The following is a 20,334-nucleotide window of genomic DNA, read 5'->3' as shown; positions in this document are numbered from 1 at the left end:
GCGAATTGGCTTTAAAGAGCAATAGCTGGTAAAAACCTGCTCGTCCTCGGTCACAGGTGGCAAAGTAGGCAAACGTCACTGGGCTAATAATCCAGACACCCAGGCTAGAGCTGATGGAACAAATCCCGCCACAGCAACTGGTAGAATTTGGAATTCACAACAAAATCTGGAAGCCAGTGTCAGTAATGTTGACCATAACAGCCACCACAGACTGTGAGCAAAACCCCCCTGGTTCATTAATGTCCTTTAGAGAACAAAATCTAGCACCCTACCCTGTCTGGCCTACATGTGACTCTGGACCCATAGCAATGTGGTTGACTCTTAACAGCCCTGTGAAAGGGCCAAGCAATTATTCAGTTCAAGGACCAAGTAGGGATGGGTAACAAATACTGACCATGCCAGTGATGCCTACAGATCTCAGGGCAGGCACATCTCATTTGTTTCACTACCTGTGGAATTGCACCCCAACATGGAATCAACGCCTTTGAGTACCTAAAGAGGAACTGATGTTCCTTCCCTAGTTTCACATCCACAGGATGTCCCAAAGTGGTTTGCCATGGTTGGCTTCCAGAAATGTGAAGTTTGTAAATAACATGAACTTGATGTCATCCAAACTTTGCTGCCCAACTCACTCTGAATTCCATTCCACTGTCACCCTACCCTGTCCTTACCAACCTGCTATGGCGGCCGACCAAACCATAAATTGGTTTCAAAATTCTCATTCTCGTTTCCAAATTTCTCCATGGCTTCACCTTTGCTTTTTCATCTGAAATACCTCCTAGCCGCACCACCTTCCAAGGAAGCTACTTCTGGCTTCTAGAACATCTCTGACTTTCCTCACTCACCCATTGGTCACCTTAACATCTATTGCCTCTCAATCTTGCTTTCCTCCATAACACTGACCTTGACCATGCTTTGCAATCTAACCTAGCATTCCCTCACTTTGCTCGGTGGCCATATAGAGTTTGATAATGCTCCTGCAAATTGCCTTTGCGTGATTTACTAACAGCTCTACGAATGCAAGTTGTAAGTTGTAGTAATTGTGGCCACCTTTTTTTCACAAAAGTGCAGGACCAGCGTTTTGAGAGAAAAGAAAATACAAGTAAACCATTTGTGGCAAACCACTTTGGGACATCCTGCGGATGTGAAAGTTGGGAAGGAACTGAAGTTCCTCTTTCAGTATCTGAAGGTCCTGGTTGTATGTTAGGATGCAAATTTAATCTCTACATCAAATGTTATGGCAATGCTTCAGATCTGTGACCCAAGGCCAGTGACTATTTACCTGCTATTAGGATATAGGAGTTCCTTTGGTCCCATTACTAATCAAGAAACTATCTCTGGTTTAAATATACTCAGTGACTTGGTCTATGCAGTCTTCTGTGGCAATGAGTCCCACAGATTAGGTGGCACGGTAGCTCACAGTGCCAGCGACCTGGGTTCTATTCTACCCTCGGGCGACTATCTGTGTGGAGTTTGCACGTTCTCCCTGTGTCTAAGATGGTTTCCGCTGGGTGCTCTAGCTTCTTCCCACAGTCCAAAAATATGCAGATTAGGTGGATTGGCCATGTTAAATTGGCCATTGGGTCTAGGGATATGTAGGTTAGGTGGATTAGCCATGGGGATAGAGTGGGTCTGGGTGGGGTGTTCTTCAGAAGGTTGATGTGGACTTGTTGAGTTGAATAGCCTGTTTCCACACTGTAGGGATTCTATTCCATGGAAATTCACCATCCTCTGGCTGAAGAAATTCCTCTTCATCATGAGGCTGTGCCCTCAGGTCCTAGTCTCTCCTCCTAGTGGAGACATCTTGTCCACGTACATTCTATCAGGCCTCTCAGTATTCTGTTTCAGTAAGTTTCAATCAGAACCCTCCCTTCATCCTCCTAAACTCCATCAAGTACAGACCCAGAGTCCTCAACTGCTCCTCATAAGACAAGCCCTTCACCCCTTGGATCATTCTTATGAACATTGAGCGAGTCACAAAAAAAAAGCCGCATTTAATTGAATTGAATGATTTATTGTCACATTTGAATAATACAGTAAAATACACAGTGAAAAGCTTCAACTGTCACCACAATCCAGCGCCATTTTGAATAGTTTAAGAAGAAAAAGAGTAAAAAAAATAGCTGAAAGAGAGCCTGTCTTCCTTCCATTGTCTCTACCAGGGCTTCTGAGCTGGTTCACCAGCAACACCTACACTGCCACCCCTCCTCCACCCCCACGCCAATGAATCATAGAATCCTTATAGTGTGCAAACAAGCCCTTCGGCCCAACAAGGCCACACTGACCCACAGAGCATCCCTCCCAGACCCATTCCCCTATAACCCACCTAATCTACACATCCCTGAACGCTACATGCAACTTAGCATGGCCAATCCACCTAGCCTGCACATCTTTGGACTGTGGGAGGAAACCGGAGCACCCAGAGGAAACCCATGCAGACACAGGGAGAATGTGCAAGCTCCACACAGTTGCCCGAGGGTGGAATCGAACCTGGGTCCCTGTCGCTGTGAGGCAGCAGTGCTAACCACTGAGCCACCATGCCACTCATAAACCTGATCAGCGGGCACTCATTTTGCCGAAACCCGGGATTGAACCAGGGACCTTTAGGTCTTCAGTCTAATGCTCTCCCAACTGATCTATTTTGGCTGCCAAATGCCTGCACCAGACCCACCAATGTAGGAGTTACCACTCCTTAGGTGCCATCTCTTTGCCACTGGGCCCAACTCACTGACACCGCTGTGCTGACGCCATACCGAACCCGCGCACGCCCTGCAACCAGGAGTCCCTGGCCCCGCTGTCGGACCAGGCCGCCACCGTGCCAAGAGTCCCGCTCTGCCTGCCCTCCTCTGAGATGCAGCCTCGCTGGCGCCGCCATCTTGAAACACCCTTGGTCCAGAGCACTAGGAGGATACCCTTGCAGCCGCCATCTCTAATCACTGGGAGGAGCTATGTCGTCTGCCGATGCCTCCAACTACCAGGAGAATGCCACCGGTCCACGGGCACCGCCTGCTCTCTCCAGCACACTGATGCTGCCGACTAACCCGCCAAAGGAAAATAAAGAAAGAAAAAGAGCAGAAGTTAGAAAAAAAACAGAAAAGGGAAGGAAAGCAGATTGGAGCAGATGACACACCCCTCCCACCTCCCCGCCCCACCCCGGCAGGTAAGAGCTTGCACACAGTCCTGCTACTGTGCTGCCATCTTGGCAAGAAGCGTATTCTCTGGAGTCTTGGGAACCACCTTACGTCCCTATTACACGGGAATATTGCAACACCATCCACACCAGCCCCATGGTAAAGGGGAGGGAGTCCCATGGAGAGAGGCTCTCACCAGGGTCCCACCATCTCCAGTTGGCAGGTCGTGGTGACTCCTGGTCGCTGATGGGAGTGCAAAGGACTAGCTTTATATTCCACATTTATTAATTGAATTTAAATTCTTTCAGCTACTCTGATGGGATTTCTTTTGTCGTTTGTGGGATCTTGGCATTGTCAGTGAGGCCAGCGTTTATTATCCATCCCTGATTGGTCTGGAGAAGGTGGTGGTGAGCTGCCTTCTTGAACCGCTGCAGGGACACTGACCCTGCTGAACGCATGCCTCCAGAGCATTGCCTGTGCCTCTGGATTGCTGGTCCAGTGACCAGAATACAACCATAAGGAGCTGAGGTAGGCCTTTCAGCCCATCGAGTCTGCTCTGCCTTTCAATGAGATCATAGCTAATCTGATAATCTTCAACTCCACTTTCCTGCCTATTCCCCGTGACCCTTCATTCCCTCCTTGGGTAAAAAATTTGTCTCTCAAAACCTTGTATATAATTAACAACCCAGCCTCGACAGCCCTCTGCAGTAAACAACTCCACAGAATTCGTTACCTTCTGATAGAAGAAATTCCTTCTCATTTCTGTCTTAAAAGGACAGCCCCTTATTCTGAAGTAATGCCTTCTGGTCTTAGAATCTCCCGCAAGGGGAAACAACCTTTCCACATCGACCTTGTCAAGCTCCCCCTAAGATTCCTGTAAGTTTCAATAAGAATTTCCTATTCCTATAAATCACTGTCTTTAATTAGAACCATATTTACTGAACAGGTGACACAATGTTACAGACAAATGCAGAGCAAAATATTGATGCAGAGGAGGAACACAGTCCTGACCTCTTCCTGTGCATGGTCAGTTTCACATCTGCAATGAGTAACACCAGGCCAAGACTCACGGAGAATATCTATTGGCTGTCCAATGACTCACTAGTTGTTAGGGAAAGACTTTCAGCTGAGATTGTTTTTTTGGAGTCACGTGGCAGTGAGAGGTGAGTCCTTTCCTCTGGATTACACAGACCTCCCAGCAACACAGCAGCCTATTGCATCAGTCCCACTTTTGGCCTAGTGGTGTTATTGCCAGGCTATGAAATCAAAGACCCAGGTAATGTTCAACCTGAGACCCTGAGTTCAAATCTTGCCCTGATAGAGTTTGAATCCAACAAAAAACTGGAATTAAAAATCTAATGATGACCAGGAATCTATTGTCAAGAAAAACAAATCTGGTTCTCTAATGAGAGATAGTAGGAACTGCCGATGCTGGAGAATCTGAGATAACAAGGTGTAGAGCTGGATGAACACAGCAGGCCAAGCAGCATTTCTTTTCTGAAGAAGGGTCCAGACCCAAAACGTCAGCTTTCCTGCTTCTCTGATGCTGCTTGGCCTGCTGTGTTCATCCAGCTCTACACCTTGTTATCTCTGGCTCTCTAATGCCCTTTAGAGAAGGAAATCTGCCATCCTTACCTAGTCTGGACTACACGTGACTCCAGACTCACAGCAATGTGGTCTGTCAACCACAACTAACAGAACCAATGTTATTTACAGGATACCATGCAAAGACTGCCAATAACTTTACATATGGCAAACCGAAAGGAAACTAGCCATCAGGATTTATGAACACCAACGAGCTACCAAGGGACATGACCAACTATCACTCATTTCAATACGTATGGACACAGAGGGACATCAATTCGACTGGGACAATGTAGCCATCCTAAGACAAGCCAAGCACGGGAATTCCTGGAGGCCTGGCACTCAAACTGGAACTCCATTAACAAACATACCAACCACTAAGAAACAAATCTGGAAGTGATGCCACCCATCCCAGCAAACCGAGACACATAAATAACAAGCAGGACAGAAACCAATGCTTCACCGGGGGTTGGGGGGGTGGGGTGCGGCACACTGATGATGTTACCTAGTATGGTGACGAAACGTCTGCGAACAAACTTACCAGCTCAGCGAGCAAGTCAACAACTACAATGTGGTTGACTCTTAACTGCCCTCTGGCCAGTTAGAGATGGGCAATAAATACTGGCCTAGTCAGCAATGTCCACAGCCCATGAACGAATCAAGAAAGAAAAGCTCTATATACTTGAGCCTGCAAATCTAGGGCTGACACCCAGTGCAGGACTGAGCCTGGCCAGGTGATCAAAGTTTCAGTGGGTGAGCATTTTGGAATTAGGATTATAAATCAGTAAGATTTAGATAATTGCACATAAGGCAAAGACTGGTCCACAGGTGAAAGTGCTAAATTGGGGGAGGCTAATTACAACACTATTAGGTAGGAACTGGAGATATTAGATTGGGGTAGAAGATTAAGAGTAAACACATACCTGATATGTGGGAATCTTGTAAAGGCCAGTTGATCAGAGTTCAGGACCAGCATGCTCCTATGAGGATGAAAGGTAAGGATGGCAGGAACCCTGGATGACAAGAAATATTGAAAGTTTAGTCAAAAAGAAAAAGGAAGCATCTGTAAGGTTCAGGAAACTGTAATCAGTAAAAAAAAGCCAAAAGAACTGCAGATGCTGTAAATCAGGAACAAAAACAGAAGTTGCTGGAAAAGCTCAGCAGGTCTGGCAGCATCTGTGAAGGAGAAAAACAGTTAATGTTTCAGGTCTGTGACCCTTCCTCAGAACTGAGGTAAAAAAAGGCCCTTTGATGAATATAAAGGAAGCAGGAAGGAACTTAAATAAGGAATTAAGAGGGCAAAATGTGGCCATGAAATGTCCTTGGCAAGTAGGATTAATGAGATTCCCAAGGCATTTTATACACGTATTAGGAGCAAGAGGGTAGATAGAGAAACAGCAGGTCCACTGGAGGATGAAGGAAGGAATTAATGCATGGACCCAGAGCAAGTAGGCAAGGTCCTTAATGAGTACTTCACATTGGCTTTCAGCAATGGGAAGGACATGGATAACGGTAAGATTAGGGAGGGTTATAAAAACCAAAAGAACTGCAGATGCTGGGAATCAGAAACAAAAACAGAAGTTGCTGGAAAAGCTCAGCAGGTCTGGCAGCATCTGTGGAGAGAAATCAGAGTTAACGGGTCGAGTGACTTCCTGAGAACTGATGGTACCTAGGAAAGAGTTGTTTTTTATGCTGAAGATAGGGTGGGGAGAGAGAATAAGGATTAAACAATAGTTGGAAATGGAGAGGAAAACAGTTGGACAGACAAAAGAGCGGATAATGATCAGCCTAGGAGAATGAGGAAGGGTTCTGAGGAAGGGTCACCGGACCCAAAACGTTAACTTTTTTTTTTTCCTTTACAGATACTGCCAGACCTGCTGAGCTTTTCCAGCAACTTTGTGTTCCTGATTTACAGCATCTGCAGTTCTTTCGGTTTTTATTTAGAAGGTGTCTCAAGCCCTAAAACTGTTGAGCTTGATATTGAGTCCAGAAGGCTGTAGAGTTCCCAAGCAGAAAGTGAGGTGCTGTTCTTCCAGCTTATGCAGAGCTTTGATGAAGGGTAATGTTGATATTCTAGGGCATGTTGATGTTAAGAAGGAAGAGGTGTTGGGTGTCTTGAAAAACATGAAGGTAGATAAGTTCCCAAGGCTTGATCGGATCTATCCCAGGATACTGAAGGAGGCAAGGAAGAGATTGCTGGGAGATAGTAGGAACTGCCGATGCTGGAGAATCTGAGAGAACAAGGTGTAGAGCTGGATGAACACAGCAGGCCAAGCAGCATCATAGGAGCAGGAAAGCTGATGTTTCGGGTCTGTTCTGAAGAAGGGTCCAGACCCGAAACGTCAGCTTTCTTGCTCCTCTGATGCTGCTTGGCCTGCTGTGTTCATCCAGCTCCACACTGTGCTATCTCAAGAGGTTGCTGGGGCCTTGATAGAGATCTTTGTATTTTCTTTCACCGTGGACAAGGTACCAGAGGACTGGAGAATAGCCAGTGCTGTTCCTTTGTTTTCTGACTGGAGATTTGTAGACAGTGGTATTCTGCATGGATTAGCGCTGGGACATCTGTTGCTTGTAATATATATAAATGTTTGGGTTAAAAAGTCAGTGGTCTGATTGGGATAGCAAGGACTGCAAATGCTGGAGTCAGAGATAAAACAGTGAGGAGCTGGAGGAACACGGCAGGCCAGGCAGCATCAGAGGAGCAGAAAAGTTGATGTTTCGGGTCGGCACCTTTCTTCAGGAATGGGATTTCTGAAGAAGGGTCCCGATCGGAAATGTTAGCTTTCCTGTTCCTCTGATGCTGCCTGGCCTGCTGTGTTTCTCTAGCCCCTCACTTTGGTGGTCTGATTGGTAAGTTTGCAGACAACACGAAAATTGGTGGAGTTGTGGATAGTGAGGAAGGTTGGAAATGGATCAGTTGGAAAGTTGGGTGGAGAAATGGCAGATAGAATTTAATCCAGACAAGTGTGAGATGATGCATTTTGGGAGGTCAGATGAAACAGGAAAGTATACAGTAAATGGCAGGACCCTGAGGAGCATCGATATACAGAGGGATCTTGGGGTACAAGGCTGTAGCTCCCTGAAAGTGGTTACGCAAGTGGGTAAAGAAAGTGGTAAAGGAGGTGTACAGTATGCTTGCTTTCATCGGTCGGGACATTGCATATAAAAACAGGCAAGTCATCTTGCAGCTGCATAAAAGTTTAATTTGGCCACATTAGAGTATTGTGTGCAATTCTGGTCACCACATTACAGAAAGGATGTGGAGACTTTGGGGATGGTGCAAAAACAGTTAACCAGGATGCTGCCTGGATTGAAGTGTATGAGTTGTAAGGAGAGGTTGGGCAAACTTTTGGATTGTTTTTGCTGGACCATTGGAGGCTGAGGAGCGGCCTGATAGTAAACTACGAGAGGCATGGATAAGGTGGATAGTTGGCATCTTTTCCCCAGGGTGGAAATGTCACGTACTGGGGTGTTTAAGGTGAGTGAGGAAGGTTTAAAAGGAGATGTGTGAGGCAAGATCTTTTACACAGAGGGTGGTAGGTGCCTGGAATGCACTGCCAGGAGAAGTGGCAGAAGCAAACACGTTAGCAATGTTTAACAGGCATTTAGACAGACACATGAGCAGGGAGTAGAGGAATATGGACCATGTACATTAGATGGGATTAGTTTAGAATGGCATCATGGTTGGCACAGATATGGTGGCCTGAAGGGCCTGTTCCCATGCTGTACTGTTCCATGTTCTATTTGTTTCAAAATATTTTCAGATATGTAGAAATGTACAAAGAAAATAGTAAATAAAAAATAGAATTCTTTTTTAAAGTTCCTCTGATTTTTCTCCAGGGTATCACATGGTAATGTTCTGGAAATTGATCATTAATTCCTGGAGATTCCAGCCTGAGGACCCTAATTACCTCTAAGCTTATCATCTTGAATGGCAGAACAGGCTCAAAGGGTTGAATGGCCAACTCCGGCTCCCATTTTCTATTTTTGTTTGAAAGGACGGGTCAAGTATCCCCCAGACCAAGCCTGGTACCCTCCCCCCAGCCCTCTTAAATGCTGAGTTGAACAATCGACCTGCAAAACTTCCAACCCCACCCCCCAGCCAAGCAGAGCTCTGCTCCTGAGTGGCAGAGAAACAAAATCTCTTCAAATATTTCCTGCTCGGAGCCACAAAGGATTTCAAAAAAAAAACAAGCTCCGCTGACTAGTTAAAACATCGTGGTTATTAAAGGGGGGTGGAGGAATAGGAGGAGACCACAACAGGGATAGGGCACTAATCGAATCAGAGATAGTAGCTTTTCTGATGAAGGGTCTAGGCCCGAAACGTCAGCCTCTCTGCTCCTATGATGCTGCTTGGCCTGCTGTGTTCATCCAGCCCTGCACCTTGTTGTCAGGGATAGGGCACTGGTTGGTCACCAGTGACTGAGTCACCCGTTTCCAAGGAAAGGTTACTCCCTGAAGCTCGATTTTTTTCTGGAGCTTCATTCAACAGCTGATGAATTTCCACTCGTCATAACAACAGGCTGTGGTTTGCCCTGTTATTGTAACTGACCAGAGTGTGGTTACACAGGATTTATTGAATAGGGACAGACACGGCCCATTTGGCTCGGCTCGTCTAAAGGCAGGCTTGCCTTTGTATAGCACCTTACCCTTCTCAAAGCACTTTGAAGCCAGCGAAGTAATTTCGATGTGGGGGTCGCCACTTCGGTGAGCGGCTGTCCACTTGCGCCCAGCAAGATCCCACAATGGGTGTTGATCGAGGGGAAAGCATCTGCCGGGAACATTCAGGAGAACTAGGGGTGGCACGGTGGCTCAGTGGTTAGCACTGCTGCCTCACAGAGCCAGGGACCTGGGTTCAATTCCTCCCCTCAGGTGACTGTCTGTGTGGAGTTTGCACGTTCTCCCCATGTCTGCGCGGGTTTCCTCCCACAGCCCAAAGATGCGCAGATTAGGGTGGCTTGGCCATGGGGAATTGTCCAGGGATGTTCAGGCTAGATGGGTTGGCCATGGGACATGCAGGGTTACCTGGATAGGGTAGGGGAGCAGGTTTGGGTGGGTTGCTCTTCAGAGGGTCAGTATGGACTCAATGGGCTGAGTAACCTGCTTCAACACTGTAGGGAACTCTGCCACCTTTCTTCAAAAGCAGTCACATGGGGATCTTTTACAGCTACCTGTGAGGGTAAATGGGCCACACTATGCCAGTCTATGCTCAAAATAAGCTTTATCCCTTTCCTCTTCATTTAACTTTGCGTACAATATCTTTGTCCCTGACTTCCTTCTGCATTTATCTAATTTCCCCTTCAATGCAGCTCACCACAAATATTCCTGGTAATATCAAGTTCCACATTCTAAGGGATCTTACACTGGGATCTGTGAACATTGTTTATTAAGGAAGTATTTCAAAGCAATAAGGAGGATGCAGAAGGAATTCAATAATTACTTGCATTTATTTAACACCATTAATTTAGTAAAAGATTTCCCAAGGCAATTTTAAATCTGAGGTGATGTTGTAAGGCAATCTTAGGGAGGGGAACTAAGATTGTAATGAGAGACTTAAGGGAGGAGAAAGAGTTACAAGGATTGAAGTAAATGTTTATGGAGGGTATTCCAAAGTGTGGGCACTCAGTACCTTAAGGCAGGACAACCACTAGTGAGGTGATGAAAAACAGAGGTACCAAAGAGACCAGAATTCAATGAAGGAAAATCTCAGAAGGTAAATCTCCGTTGTCGACAGGGCCCTCAATCGGGTCCGACCCATCTCCCGAACTTCTGCCCTCACCCCTTCTCTTCCCTCCCGCAACAGTGATAGGGTTCCCCTTATCCTCACCTACCATCCCACCAGCATCCACATCCAGAAGATCATCAGACGCCATTTCCGCCACCTCCAGCAAGATGCCACCACCAGACACATATTCCCCTCCCCTCCCTTGTCCGTCTTCCACAGGGACCATTCCCTCTGGGACACCCTGGTCCATACTTCCTTCACCCCCAACACCTCCCCACAGCCCTACGGCACCTTCCCCTGTAACTGGCGAAGGTGCAACACCTGCGCATTTACTTCCTCCCTCCCCAGTATCCAAGGGCCCAAACATACCTTCCAGGTGAAGCAACACTTGTTCTGCTCGCAAAAAAGACCCTGAACTACCTGTTGCCTGCCACTTCAACGCACCACCCTGCTCCCTGGCCAACATCTCTGTCTCCGGCTTGCTGCAGTGTTCCAGTGAAGCCCAACGCAAGCTGGAGGAACAACACCTCATTTTCCGCTTGGGGGACCTACAGCCCTCTGGACTCAATATTGAGTTCAATAATTTTAGGGCCTAAACTCTCCCATGTCCCAGCCCCCCACCCCACACACCAGGCCTTGTTACCCCATAGCCTGCCATTACACACCCCCTGTTGTTAGTCACTAACAGTCCCCATTAACAACTATTCACCCTCCCAGCCTGATCGTTAGCAACTCCTTTGTCTGTCCAACTGTCTTTCTTTCTCTTTAGGCTCTATCCTATCATTTACTCCCTACCCCACCCACCTCCCTATTTTCTGCATATAAGCTGACGTTTTCCCAGCCACCATCAGTTCTGAGGAAGGGTCACCGGACCCGAAATCTTAACTCTGTTTTCTCCTTCACAGATGCTGCCAGACCTGCTGAGCTTTTCCAGCAACTTTGTTTTTGTAAATCTCAGAAGGTTGGTCTTTATTGTTTGATAGGTCACTGGCATGGCCTGAATTGATGCCCATCCCTAATTTCCCCTCTACTGAATGGCATTTCAAAGGGCAATTGAGAGTCAATCATATTGCATTGGGGTTGGAGTCACATGGAGGTCAGACTGGGCAAGGGCAGATGATTTTCTTCCCCTATTTTGAACCAGATGAGTCTTTACAATTGATCATTGATATGCTCATTTAGGAAAACCTCCATTTTCCAAATTAATCAACTAATCCTACCATGGCAGCAATGTTACCTGTGATCCCAGAGCAATCGCCTGGGTCTCTGGATTACTAGTTTGGACATTTTATAACTCTTGTTGCGGGATTGGAGGAGATTATGGAGATATGGAGACTCATAGATTCATATAGCACAGAAACAGACCCTTTGGTCCAACTCATCCATGGCAACCAGGTTTCCCAAACTAAACTAATCCCATTTGCCTGCTTTTGACCCATATCCCTCTAAACCTTTCACATTTACATACCTGTCTTTTAACGTCTTTTAAATGTTGTAGCCGCACCTGCATCTACCACTTCTTCTGGCAGGTGAAGAAAAATTTGAAAATTAGGGTTAAAACTTTATAATTAAAGAGTTGCCAGACTGGGAATCAATAGATTTCATCAAGCACAAATGATAATTGAACAGAACCTCGTGTAAATTAAGTTTAAAGAATCAGTTTTGGATGAAGTTAAGTGTTCAGAGGCTGAAAGGTGAGAGGCCAGAAGAGACATACAGGAATGAAGGTCTTTAGCTGTGAGGAGTAAGGAGATAAATTGCAACACTTTACATTTTATCAGAGGAGTTTAAGAGGAGACCTGACAGAGGGGTTCAAAATAGCAAAGTGTTTTGATAAGATGGAACTGAAAATGATTTGTACTGGGTTACTGTTCTGAAAATGCCCATTAAGATTGTCGTCAAAAGAGCTGAGATTAAAAGGCAACTTTTAAATTTAAGAATGGCTGGGAGTTAAATTAGTCCAGGGACTGTAGTGTCTGAGAAACATTTGAGGAAGGGCAATTGAGGCAGGAGGAAACCACTCTAATCTCTGCCATTTATTGAACTAAAGACAGATGTGCAGCTATCTCTTTTCCAGATTTTGTTTGATAATGTTCCTGTGAGTTACTGTGGGATATTTGACAAAGGCTCATTGCATTTTAATGTCCAAGTTGTTTTTGCTAGCTCATTGCAGGACCCTGCACCAAAGGAGATTCCAAACTCAGCTACCTGGGCCCTGGTCTCCCTCTCTAATTTTCTACTTGGGGATTTCACAGGAGGTGTACAATGGGATGTACATGACGGCCACATTAATTAAGATGTTCAGAAGATTTTCCTGAAATGAGACCTTAGAAGTTGTGGAGGTTAAGGTTTGTGGGAAGGGATAGTAGGAACTGCAGATGCTGGAGAATCTGAGATAACAAGGTGTAGAGCTGGATGAACACAGCAGGCCAAGCAGCATCAGAGGAGCAGGAAGGCTGACGTTTCGGGTCAAGGCCCTTCTTCAGAAAACATTTTTCTCAGTGTTATCTCAGATTCTCCAGCATCTCCTACTATCTCTATCTTCTGTCTCTGTCACTTTTGGGCAAGACATAGTGCTTTGGCATACTGAAGTGTCTACTCAAAATTGTGTGCAGGCATTTCAGCAAAATTATATGCAAAGACCTGTGTGTGATCCTGGAGACTGTGCCAGCCGAACAATGTGACCAAATGAGAGACTCTAGTATCTCATAAATAAATTTGTTTATAAAAAGCAACTTGCTCAAGGCCAGTAATGTTTTGAGCAGCATTTGACTCCCAAGATTCTATGGGTCCTGGCAGGATGAGCAAAGGCATCGCAAAGCCATACCCCTCCAGTAATGTCTGCACATGTAATATTTACAATTGGATGCACAGATCAAGACTTGATTTTCCATCGTGAATGGGATGACTCTTACTTCAACCATGACCAAGTGAATTTTTTGCTGAACACTCGTCCATCAAAGCAACAAAGCAATCCATTCCTATACAATGCTATGTGTGTGAATTCTGCCTCCCTACATCTTGGAACGCTCATTAGCAGATATTTTTCTTGACATCTCTTGTTGTCCTGCTTCATGGCTTTGTGGATTAATGTCTATTAACCATCCAGCAGCTCCTGACATTAGTTACGGTGGCTCAGTGGTTAGCACTGCTGCCTTACAGTGCCAGGGACCTGGGTTTGATTCCAGCCTCAGGCAACTGTCTGTGTGGATTGTAGTCTTTGAAGGAGATAGAAGCGGGCAGTGCGAGGTTGGGGGTCTAGGCCCGAAACGTCAGCCTCTCTGCTCCTATGATGCTGCTTGGCCTGCTGTGTTCATCCAGCCCTGCACCTTGTTGTCTGTGTGGAGTTTGTATATTCTCCCCGTGTCTGTGTGGGTTTCCTCCCACAGTCTGAAAATGTGTAGGTTAAGTGGATTGGCCAAGCTAAATTTCCCATAGTGTCCAAGGATGTGTAGGTTCGGTGGATTAGCCAAGGGGAATGCAGGGGTAGAGGGTTAGGTTTGGGTGGGATGCTCTTGAGAGGGTCAATGTGGACTTGATGGGCTGAAAGGCCTGCTCCCACACTGTAGGGATCCTTTGATTCTATAAAGTGGAGAGATTGAGTGAATCTGGCCCTTACATTGCCTCAGGTTTAGAGATCATTGAGACCTGATCTCATGGGAAATGTATAATGTTCTTAAGGGGATTGATAGGGTAAAATGAGTAAAATGCTCCCCTCTGGCAGAGATATCACAAATGTGGGCTCACACCCTCAGGATAAGGGGATGGCGTTTAGGATCCGGATGGATGGGACGGTAATTACTTCACTCGAAGGGTTGTGAATCTTTGGAATTCTTCACCTCCCAGTGAGCTGCTCAGTCATTGAGTTTATTCAAGATACAAGGCAATGGATTTTTGAACACTAATAGAATGAAGGAAAATGGGAACAATGCAGGAAAGTGCATCAACCCTGATCCTATTGATTGATGGAGCAGGCCCGAGGGGCTGAACGGCCTATTCCTAAATCCTTCATGTTCTATGCTTTATTCTAACAGAGTGGAAACAAAACAAGGCCAGACAGGGAAATGAGACTTACTTGAAATAGAACGTACACAAGCCACTGTCTTGACTGTTCTTTTGTGCTTATTGGCTCTCCAAGACTTTGAAAGAAGGTGGGGGGAGGGTATGTGCATGTTTACTTGCTGAGATTGTCAGTGCTATTCCCTGGTGGGAAGGGGAGGGGAGCCAGATGAGTTGCTTGTGCAGTGGTGCAGCCTCTCTTGCCAGGAGACAGTGATACAGAATGGTTCTGCTTCACCACAGTCCCCTCAGCCATTTGCTCTTCCTTAGCATAGCATGAAACTTACCCTGCACCGTTACAAGCAGTGTAGGTGTTACCAGAAGCACAGAGATTGGTGCAGGCCTATCAATGTTCATAAAAACCGAAAGCGGACGTTGTAAATCAGGAACAAAGACAGAAGTTGCTGGAAATGCTCAGCAGGTCTGGCAGCATCCGTGAAGAAAAAAAATCAGAGTTAATGCTTCGGGTCCAGTGACTGAGGAAGGGTCACCGGACCCGAAACGTTAAATATAAATGTTCATTGTGTGTTGTCAAACTGAAAGCCCCTCCCGCCTGAACCTATCACTGGCTTTCTTCAATCTGAAAGGCTGCCACTCCTCTGTTCTCCCCTGAAACTTCCTGAAAAATCAATGCCTATAGTCTAAAATGAGATCATGGCTGATGTGTGGCCAAATGGAGCCTTTGCTTCAAATCCCTAATCTGGTTAGAAAAAGATACATAGAAAATAGGAGCAGCAGTAGGCCCATTGGCCCTTTAAGTCTGTTCTGCCTTTCAATATGAACATGGCTGATCATCCAACTCAGTCCCCTGTTCCTGCTTTCTCCGCATATCCTTTGATCCCTTTGGCTCTGAAAACTACATCTAACGTCTTCTTGAAAACATTCAATGTTTTGGCCTCAACTGAGGAGAAATTTCTCCTCAGCTCGGTCCTAAATGGTCTACCCCATATCCTTACCCCTGGTCCTGGATTCCCTGGTCATCAGCAACATCCTTCCAGTGTTTACCCTGCTTTAGTCCTGCTAGAATTTTACTGATTTCTATGAGATTCCCCCTCATTCTTCTAAACTCCACTGAATATAGTCTCAAATGATCCAATGCCTCTTTATACATCAGTCCTGTCATCCCAGGAATCAGTCTAGTTAATAAAAACCCATCAAACTCAGATTCAAAATCAACTATTGGTGGACATCAATTGCTGTTTGTCTTTGAGATTTCCAAACTTCTACCTATCTTTGTGTGCAGATGTATGTCCTGGATTCTCTTCTGAAATTACTGGCTCTAAGGTTTTCCTCTATGTTCTCAGGACCTGATACATCAATCGACAGAATGAATTCCCATCTAATCAACCCTCTGTGTTCCCCTCGATAATGAGATTGCTATCCCTTTCTCTTCTGTGGAGTTCGTATCCTTTCTGGAAATAGGACACTAAGTTTGATCTGAACTGCTGTCAATTTCTCTAACACTGGTTTACCTTGGGATGAGGTTCCCCCTTTGTGTGAATTTACCCCAATTGCATTGTCCCCAGTGACTGAGACTCCTCCAATCTCACAGTGTGAAGCCGTCTATCATTGGATACAGTACCAAGCCTCAGCGCACAGACTTCCCTCTCAGTATACTCAGTGAGGGTGGTAGTGAGTGGAGGGAAGGGGATTCATGGGGACGGAACGGGAAAGGGGCAGGTAAGAGCAATAGGTTTGGAGGAGACCGGAGACTAGAGGGAGGGCTGTGGGATGTGGGCATGGGCTTGGGGGGCGGGTGGTGATTGGAAAAGAGGTTGTGCAAGAGGCTTGAGGGGGGAGACTATAGTGATGGGATGTACATAGAATCAAACCTGGAACCCTGCTCCTGCTATCCAGTGTTTCAAAAGGAAATGCGATCATGGGGGACCAGCTTGTACATGTTTAATTGCCTTGGGGTCATGTATGGAAGACAATTTTCTTGACAGGGAAACCAGAGAGACTTTGGTGAGTGGGTAACTATTGCCAGTCAGTGCCTAGAGAAAGCTGGGGAAGAACAAAGACAACAAGGTGCAGAGCTGGATGAACACAGCAGGCCAAGCAGCATCATAGGAGCAGAGAGGCTGACGTTTCGGGCCTAGACCCTTCATCAGAAATCATTTCAAGTCAGCCTTTCTGCTCCTATGATGCTGCTTGGCCTGCTGTGTTCATCCAGCTCTGCACCTTGTTGTCTCGGATTCTCCAGCATCTGCAGTTCCTACTATCTCTGGGGAAGAACAAAAACAGGTTACACAAGGTCTTATTGTGTCAGAGCCATTGAGAATAAGAGTGCACCCTCACCCTATGCTAAACGAAGTTTTAAAAAAAGCTTATTATTAGGATGTGGCCATTGTTGGCTGGGCTGGCATTTATTCCACATCTTTAATTGTCCCTGGAAAAAGTGGCAATGACTTACTGTTGTGAACTCTGGCAGTCCATGTGGTGTGGGTAGACCCACAACACCATTAGGGAGGGAGTTCCAGGATTTTGACCCCATGACATTGAAGGAACAGTGACATATGTCTTAGTCAGGATGGTGGGTGGCTTGAGAAGGATCTTTCAGGCCGTGGTATTCCATTTGTCTCCTACCCTCCTCCTTCTAGATGGCAGAAGGGTTTGGAAAATGCTGTCTATGGAGCTTTGGTGAATTTCTGCAGTGCATCTTGTAGATGGTACACACTGCAGCTGCTGAACGTCGGTGGTGGAGGGAGCGGATGGCGAAGGGGGACAGACTGAGACCTGCTCAGACTGCTTTGATGTAAATGGTGTTGAGCTTCTTGCATGTTGCAGGACTCGCCTTCATTCAGAGTATTCCATCACACTCGGGACAGGGTTGAAAGGGCAGACATATTTTGGGGAGTCAGGAGTCAGCGTTACTCGCTGCAGGATTCCCAGCCTCTGACCTGCTCTTTTATATGGCTAGTCCACCTCAGTTGATGAAACCTTGAGAAACACATTCCCGGTTAGAGTTAACAATATTGTGGAGGGCACACTGCTCTGGCAGAGGTGCTGTCTTTTGAACGAAACCGAGGGTTCTGTTTACCTTTTCAGATGTTGTGAACACTGTTTGAAGGAGAGCAGGGGAAATATCCCCACCACTGTGATCAATATTTACCCTTCAGTCAACATCAATAAAGCACAAATTAACAGGTCGTTATTTAATTTTGGGAGTTCGCTGTCTGCAAAATTGGCGAATATGCTTCCATCGATTGTAACAGAATCTACTTCATTGGTTATGGGAAAGAAAACCCTGAAAGAAATACAGATGATGGAAACAGAAATTGTTGGAAAAACTCAACAGGTCTGGCAGCATCTATGGGGAGAGAAATCAGTTAACGTTTCGGGTCCAGTGACCCTTCTTCAAAACAAGGGTTGCATTCTGAAGAAGGCTTAACTTTTAACTGTTTAACTTTAAACGTTAACTGATTTCTCTCCATAGACGCTGCCAGACCTGTTGGGTCTTTCCAGCAATTTCTGTTTTTGTTTGATTGGTTGTGAAATGCTTTCGGACATCTTGAGAATTTGGAAGGTACTAAAGCAATGCACTCTTTCTTTTTATTCCTTTGATCTTTACAACTGGAAAGTCACCCACCAGAGAACTAGAAGAACAGGTTTATATTTTCTTGAAATATGAGCCAGAGATCTGTTAAACCAGAAGCACAGAGACTGGAGCAGGCATATCTTTGTTCATTGTAACGCAGTGTGGAGCTGGGGGAACACTGAAATTCTGAAGAAGGGTCTCGACCCAAAACGTCAGCTTTCCTGTTCTTCTGATGCTGCCTGGTCTGCTGTGTTCCTCCAGCTCCACACTGTGTTATCTCAGACTCCAGCATCAGCAATTCTTACTATCTCTATGTTCATTGTGTATTGTAAAACTGAAAGCTGCTCCTCTCTGAAACCTGTCTCTGGCTTTTGCCAACTTGAAACGCTGACACCTCTCCATCCTCCCCCGAAACCATTGCCTCTTCCTTAAAATATACTCACTCATTGGATATTGTTGACTCTGGCTGGGCCAACATTTATTGCCCATCTGTAATTGCCCTGGAGAAGGTGATGGTGAGGTGCCTTCTTGAACCGCTGCAGTCCATGGGGTGTAGGAACACCACAATGCCATCAGGAGGGGAGTTCCAGGACTGACCCAGCAACACTGAAGGAATGGTGATATATTTCCAAGTTAGGATGGTGCAAGGGTTGGGGAAAGATCTTGTAGGGAGTGGTGTTCCCAGGCACCTGCATGGTAGTGGCATGGTGGTAATGGCAATGGATGAGATATCTAGGACCTCCGGCCAATGGTTAGGGGCGTGCACAGGACAGATAGTTCCTTTTAGTTGAGGGGTGAAAAATGAAGGGCCGTGATTTTAATGTGTTGGGCAGGAGGTTTAGCACAGATTTGAGGAATTTCTTCTTCACCCAGACCATGATCTGGGATGCACTGTCTGGGAGGGTAGTTAACCTCATAATCTTTAAAAAGTACATGGATGAGCACTTGAATTGTCATAACATTCAAGCCTATGAACCTCATGCTGGAAAGTGGGATTAGATGAGACAGGTTGGCATAGATTCAATGGACTGAAGGGCCTCTTCTGTGTTGTATTTATGGCTCAATGGATTCAAGTCCCATCATGGCAAATAAAATCTGGAATTATATGGTCACCATTTGTTGAAAAGACCCATCTGGTTCACAAATGTCCTTCAGGGAAGGAAATTGACTATCCTTATCTGGTCTGACCTACATGTGACTCCAGACCAACAGCAATGTAGCTGACTCTTAACTTCTCTCTGAAATATCTAAGCAAACCTCTCAGTTGCACTGAACTGCCACACTCCCTTTTTAATGATCTGATGTAGGCGATTGATCTCAGATGGGAACTCAGTTGTGAGGGTTAATTTCAGAGCTCAGTGGGGATGAGAGGAGGTGAATTCACTTCAAAAGTACCTGTCGAAATTCTGCTTCAAGTACTGTGTGGTCTAGAAAATTCATGCTCTCCTTGCATGTTGTGGCTTTACATAGAAAGGAAGGTTGCTAATCATTGGGAATATCATTTAATTCTTCTACTTCTGCTGCTGGGAGTCCAAATACTCAATAGATCCATGTAAAATCTAGAAGATCCTAGAATGCCTACAGTGTGGAAGCAGGCCATTTGGCCCCACACCGCAACAATGAAGAGCATCCCACCCAACCCATCGCTGCAACCCTGCATTTCCCATGGCTCATCCACCTAACCTGCACACCTTTGGACTGTGGGAGGAAACCCACGCAGACATGGGGAGAATGTGTAAACTCCACACAGACAGTCACCCGAGGCTGGATTCAAACCCCGGTCCCTGGTGCTGTGAGGCAGCAGTGCTAACCACTGAATCACTGTGCCACCCCAGACACTGATAGTACATGACTAAATCACCTAATAAAGACCATCCATAAGAAATAGGAGTAGGAGTAGGCCTTTCAGCCCTTGAGTCTGGTCCGTTATTTAATAGGATTGCAGCTGATCCAATACTCCCACTTTTCCTGCCTATTCCTTTAAACGCACTAAAGGAGTTCATTACACTGAAAAATAATTCCTTGAAAAGCAAACAAAATAGTAGCCCCAAAATTCAAAAATAGCCCTTGGGAACATCTCAAGAAAAGCTTGATTAAAAAAAAAACATACTGTGTGCCCTGATCAGCCATTTAATCTGAGCATGGAGAGAGATGTGGCAACATTGCTGGATGTATAATCTAGAATTCCTAGCTAATGTTCTAGGATATATGCTCAAATTTCATCAATGACATTTATTGTCAATGAAAAAAATCTGGAATCAAAGGGTTGTGTCATGTGGAAACTGTGACTGTTTAAA

At 45.7% G+C, this 20,334-nt stretch overlaps 1 non-coding gene across 1 annotated transcript; it reads right to left on the bottom strand.

The window, feature by feature from the left end:
• Window positions 1–2,573: 2,573 nt before the first annotated feature.
• On the bottom strand, window positions 2,574–2,646 carry trnaf-gaa. Its single transcript has one exon. It is a non-coding gene; the product is annotated as a tRNA-Phe (tRNA).
• Between the last annotated feature and the right edge of the window lie 17,688 nt (window positions 2,647–20,334).

This window comes from Rhincodon typus, chromosome 12 (assembly GCF_021869965.1).
Source record: "Rhincodon typus isolate 14 chromosome 12, sRhiTyp1.1, whole genome shotgun sequence".
In the NCBI taxonomy this organism is placed as follows: Eukaryota; Metazoa; Chordata; class Chondrichthyes; order Orectolobiformes; family Rhincodontidae; genus Rhincodon; species Rhincodon typus.
The sequence above is the reverse complement of the archived record's forward strand: the minus strand, read 5'-3'. Positions and strand labels throughout refer to the sequence as shown.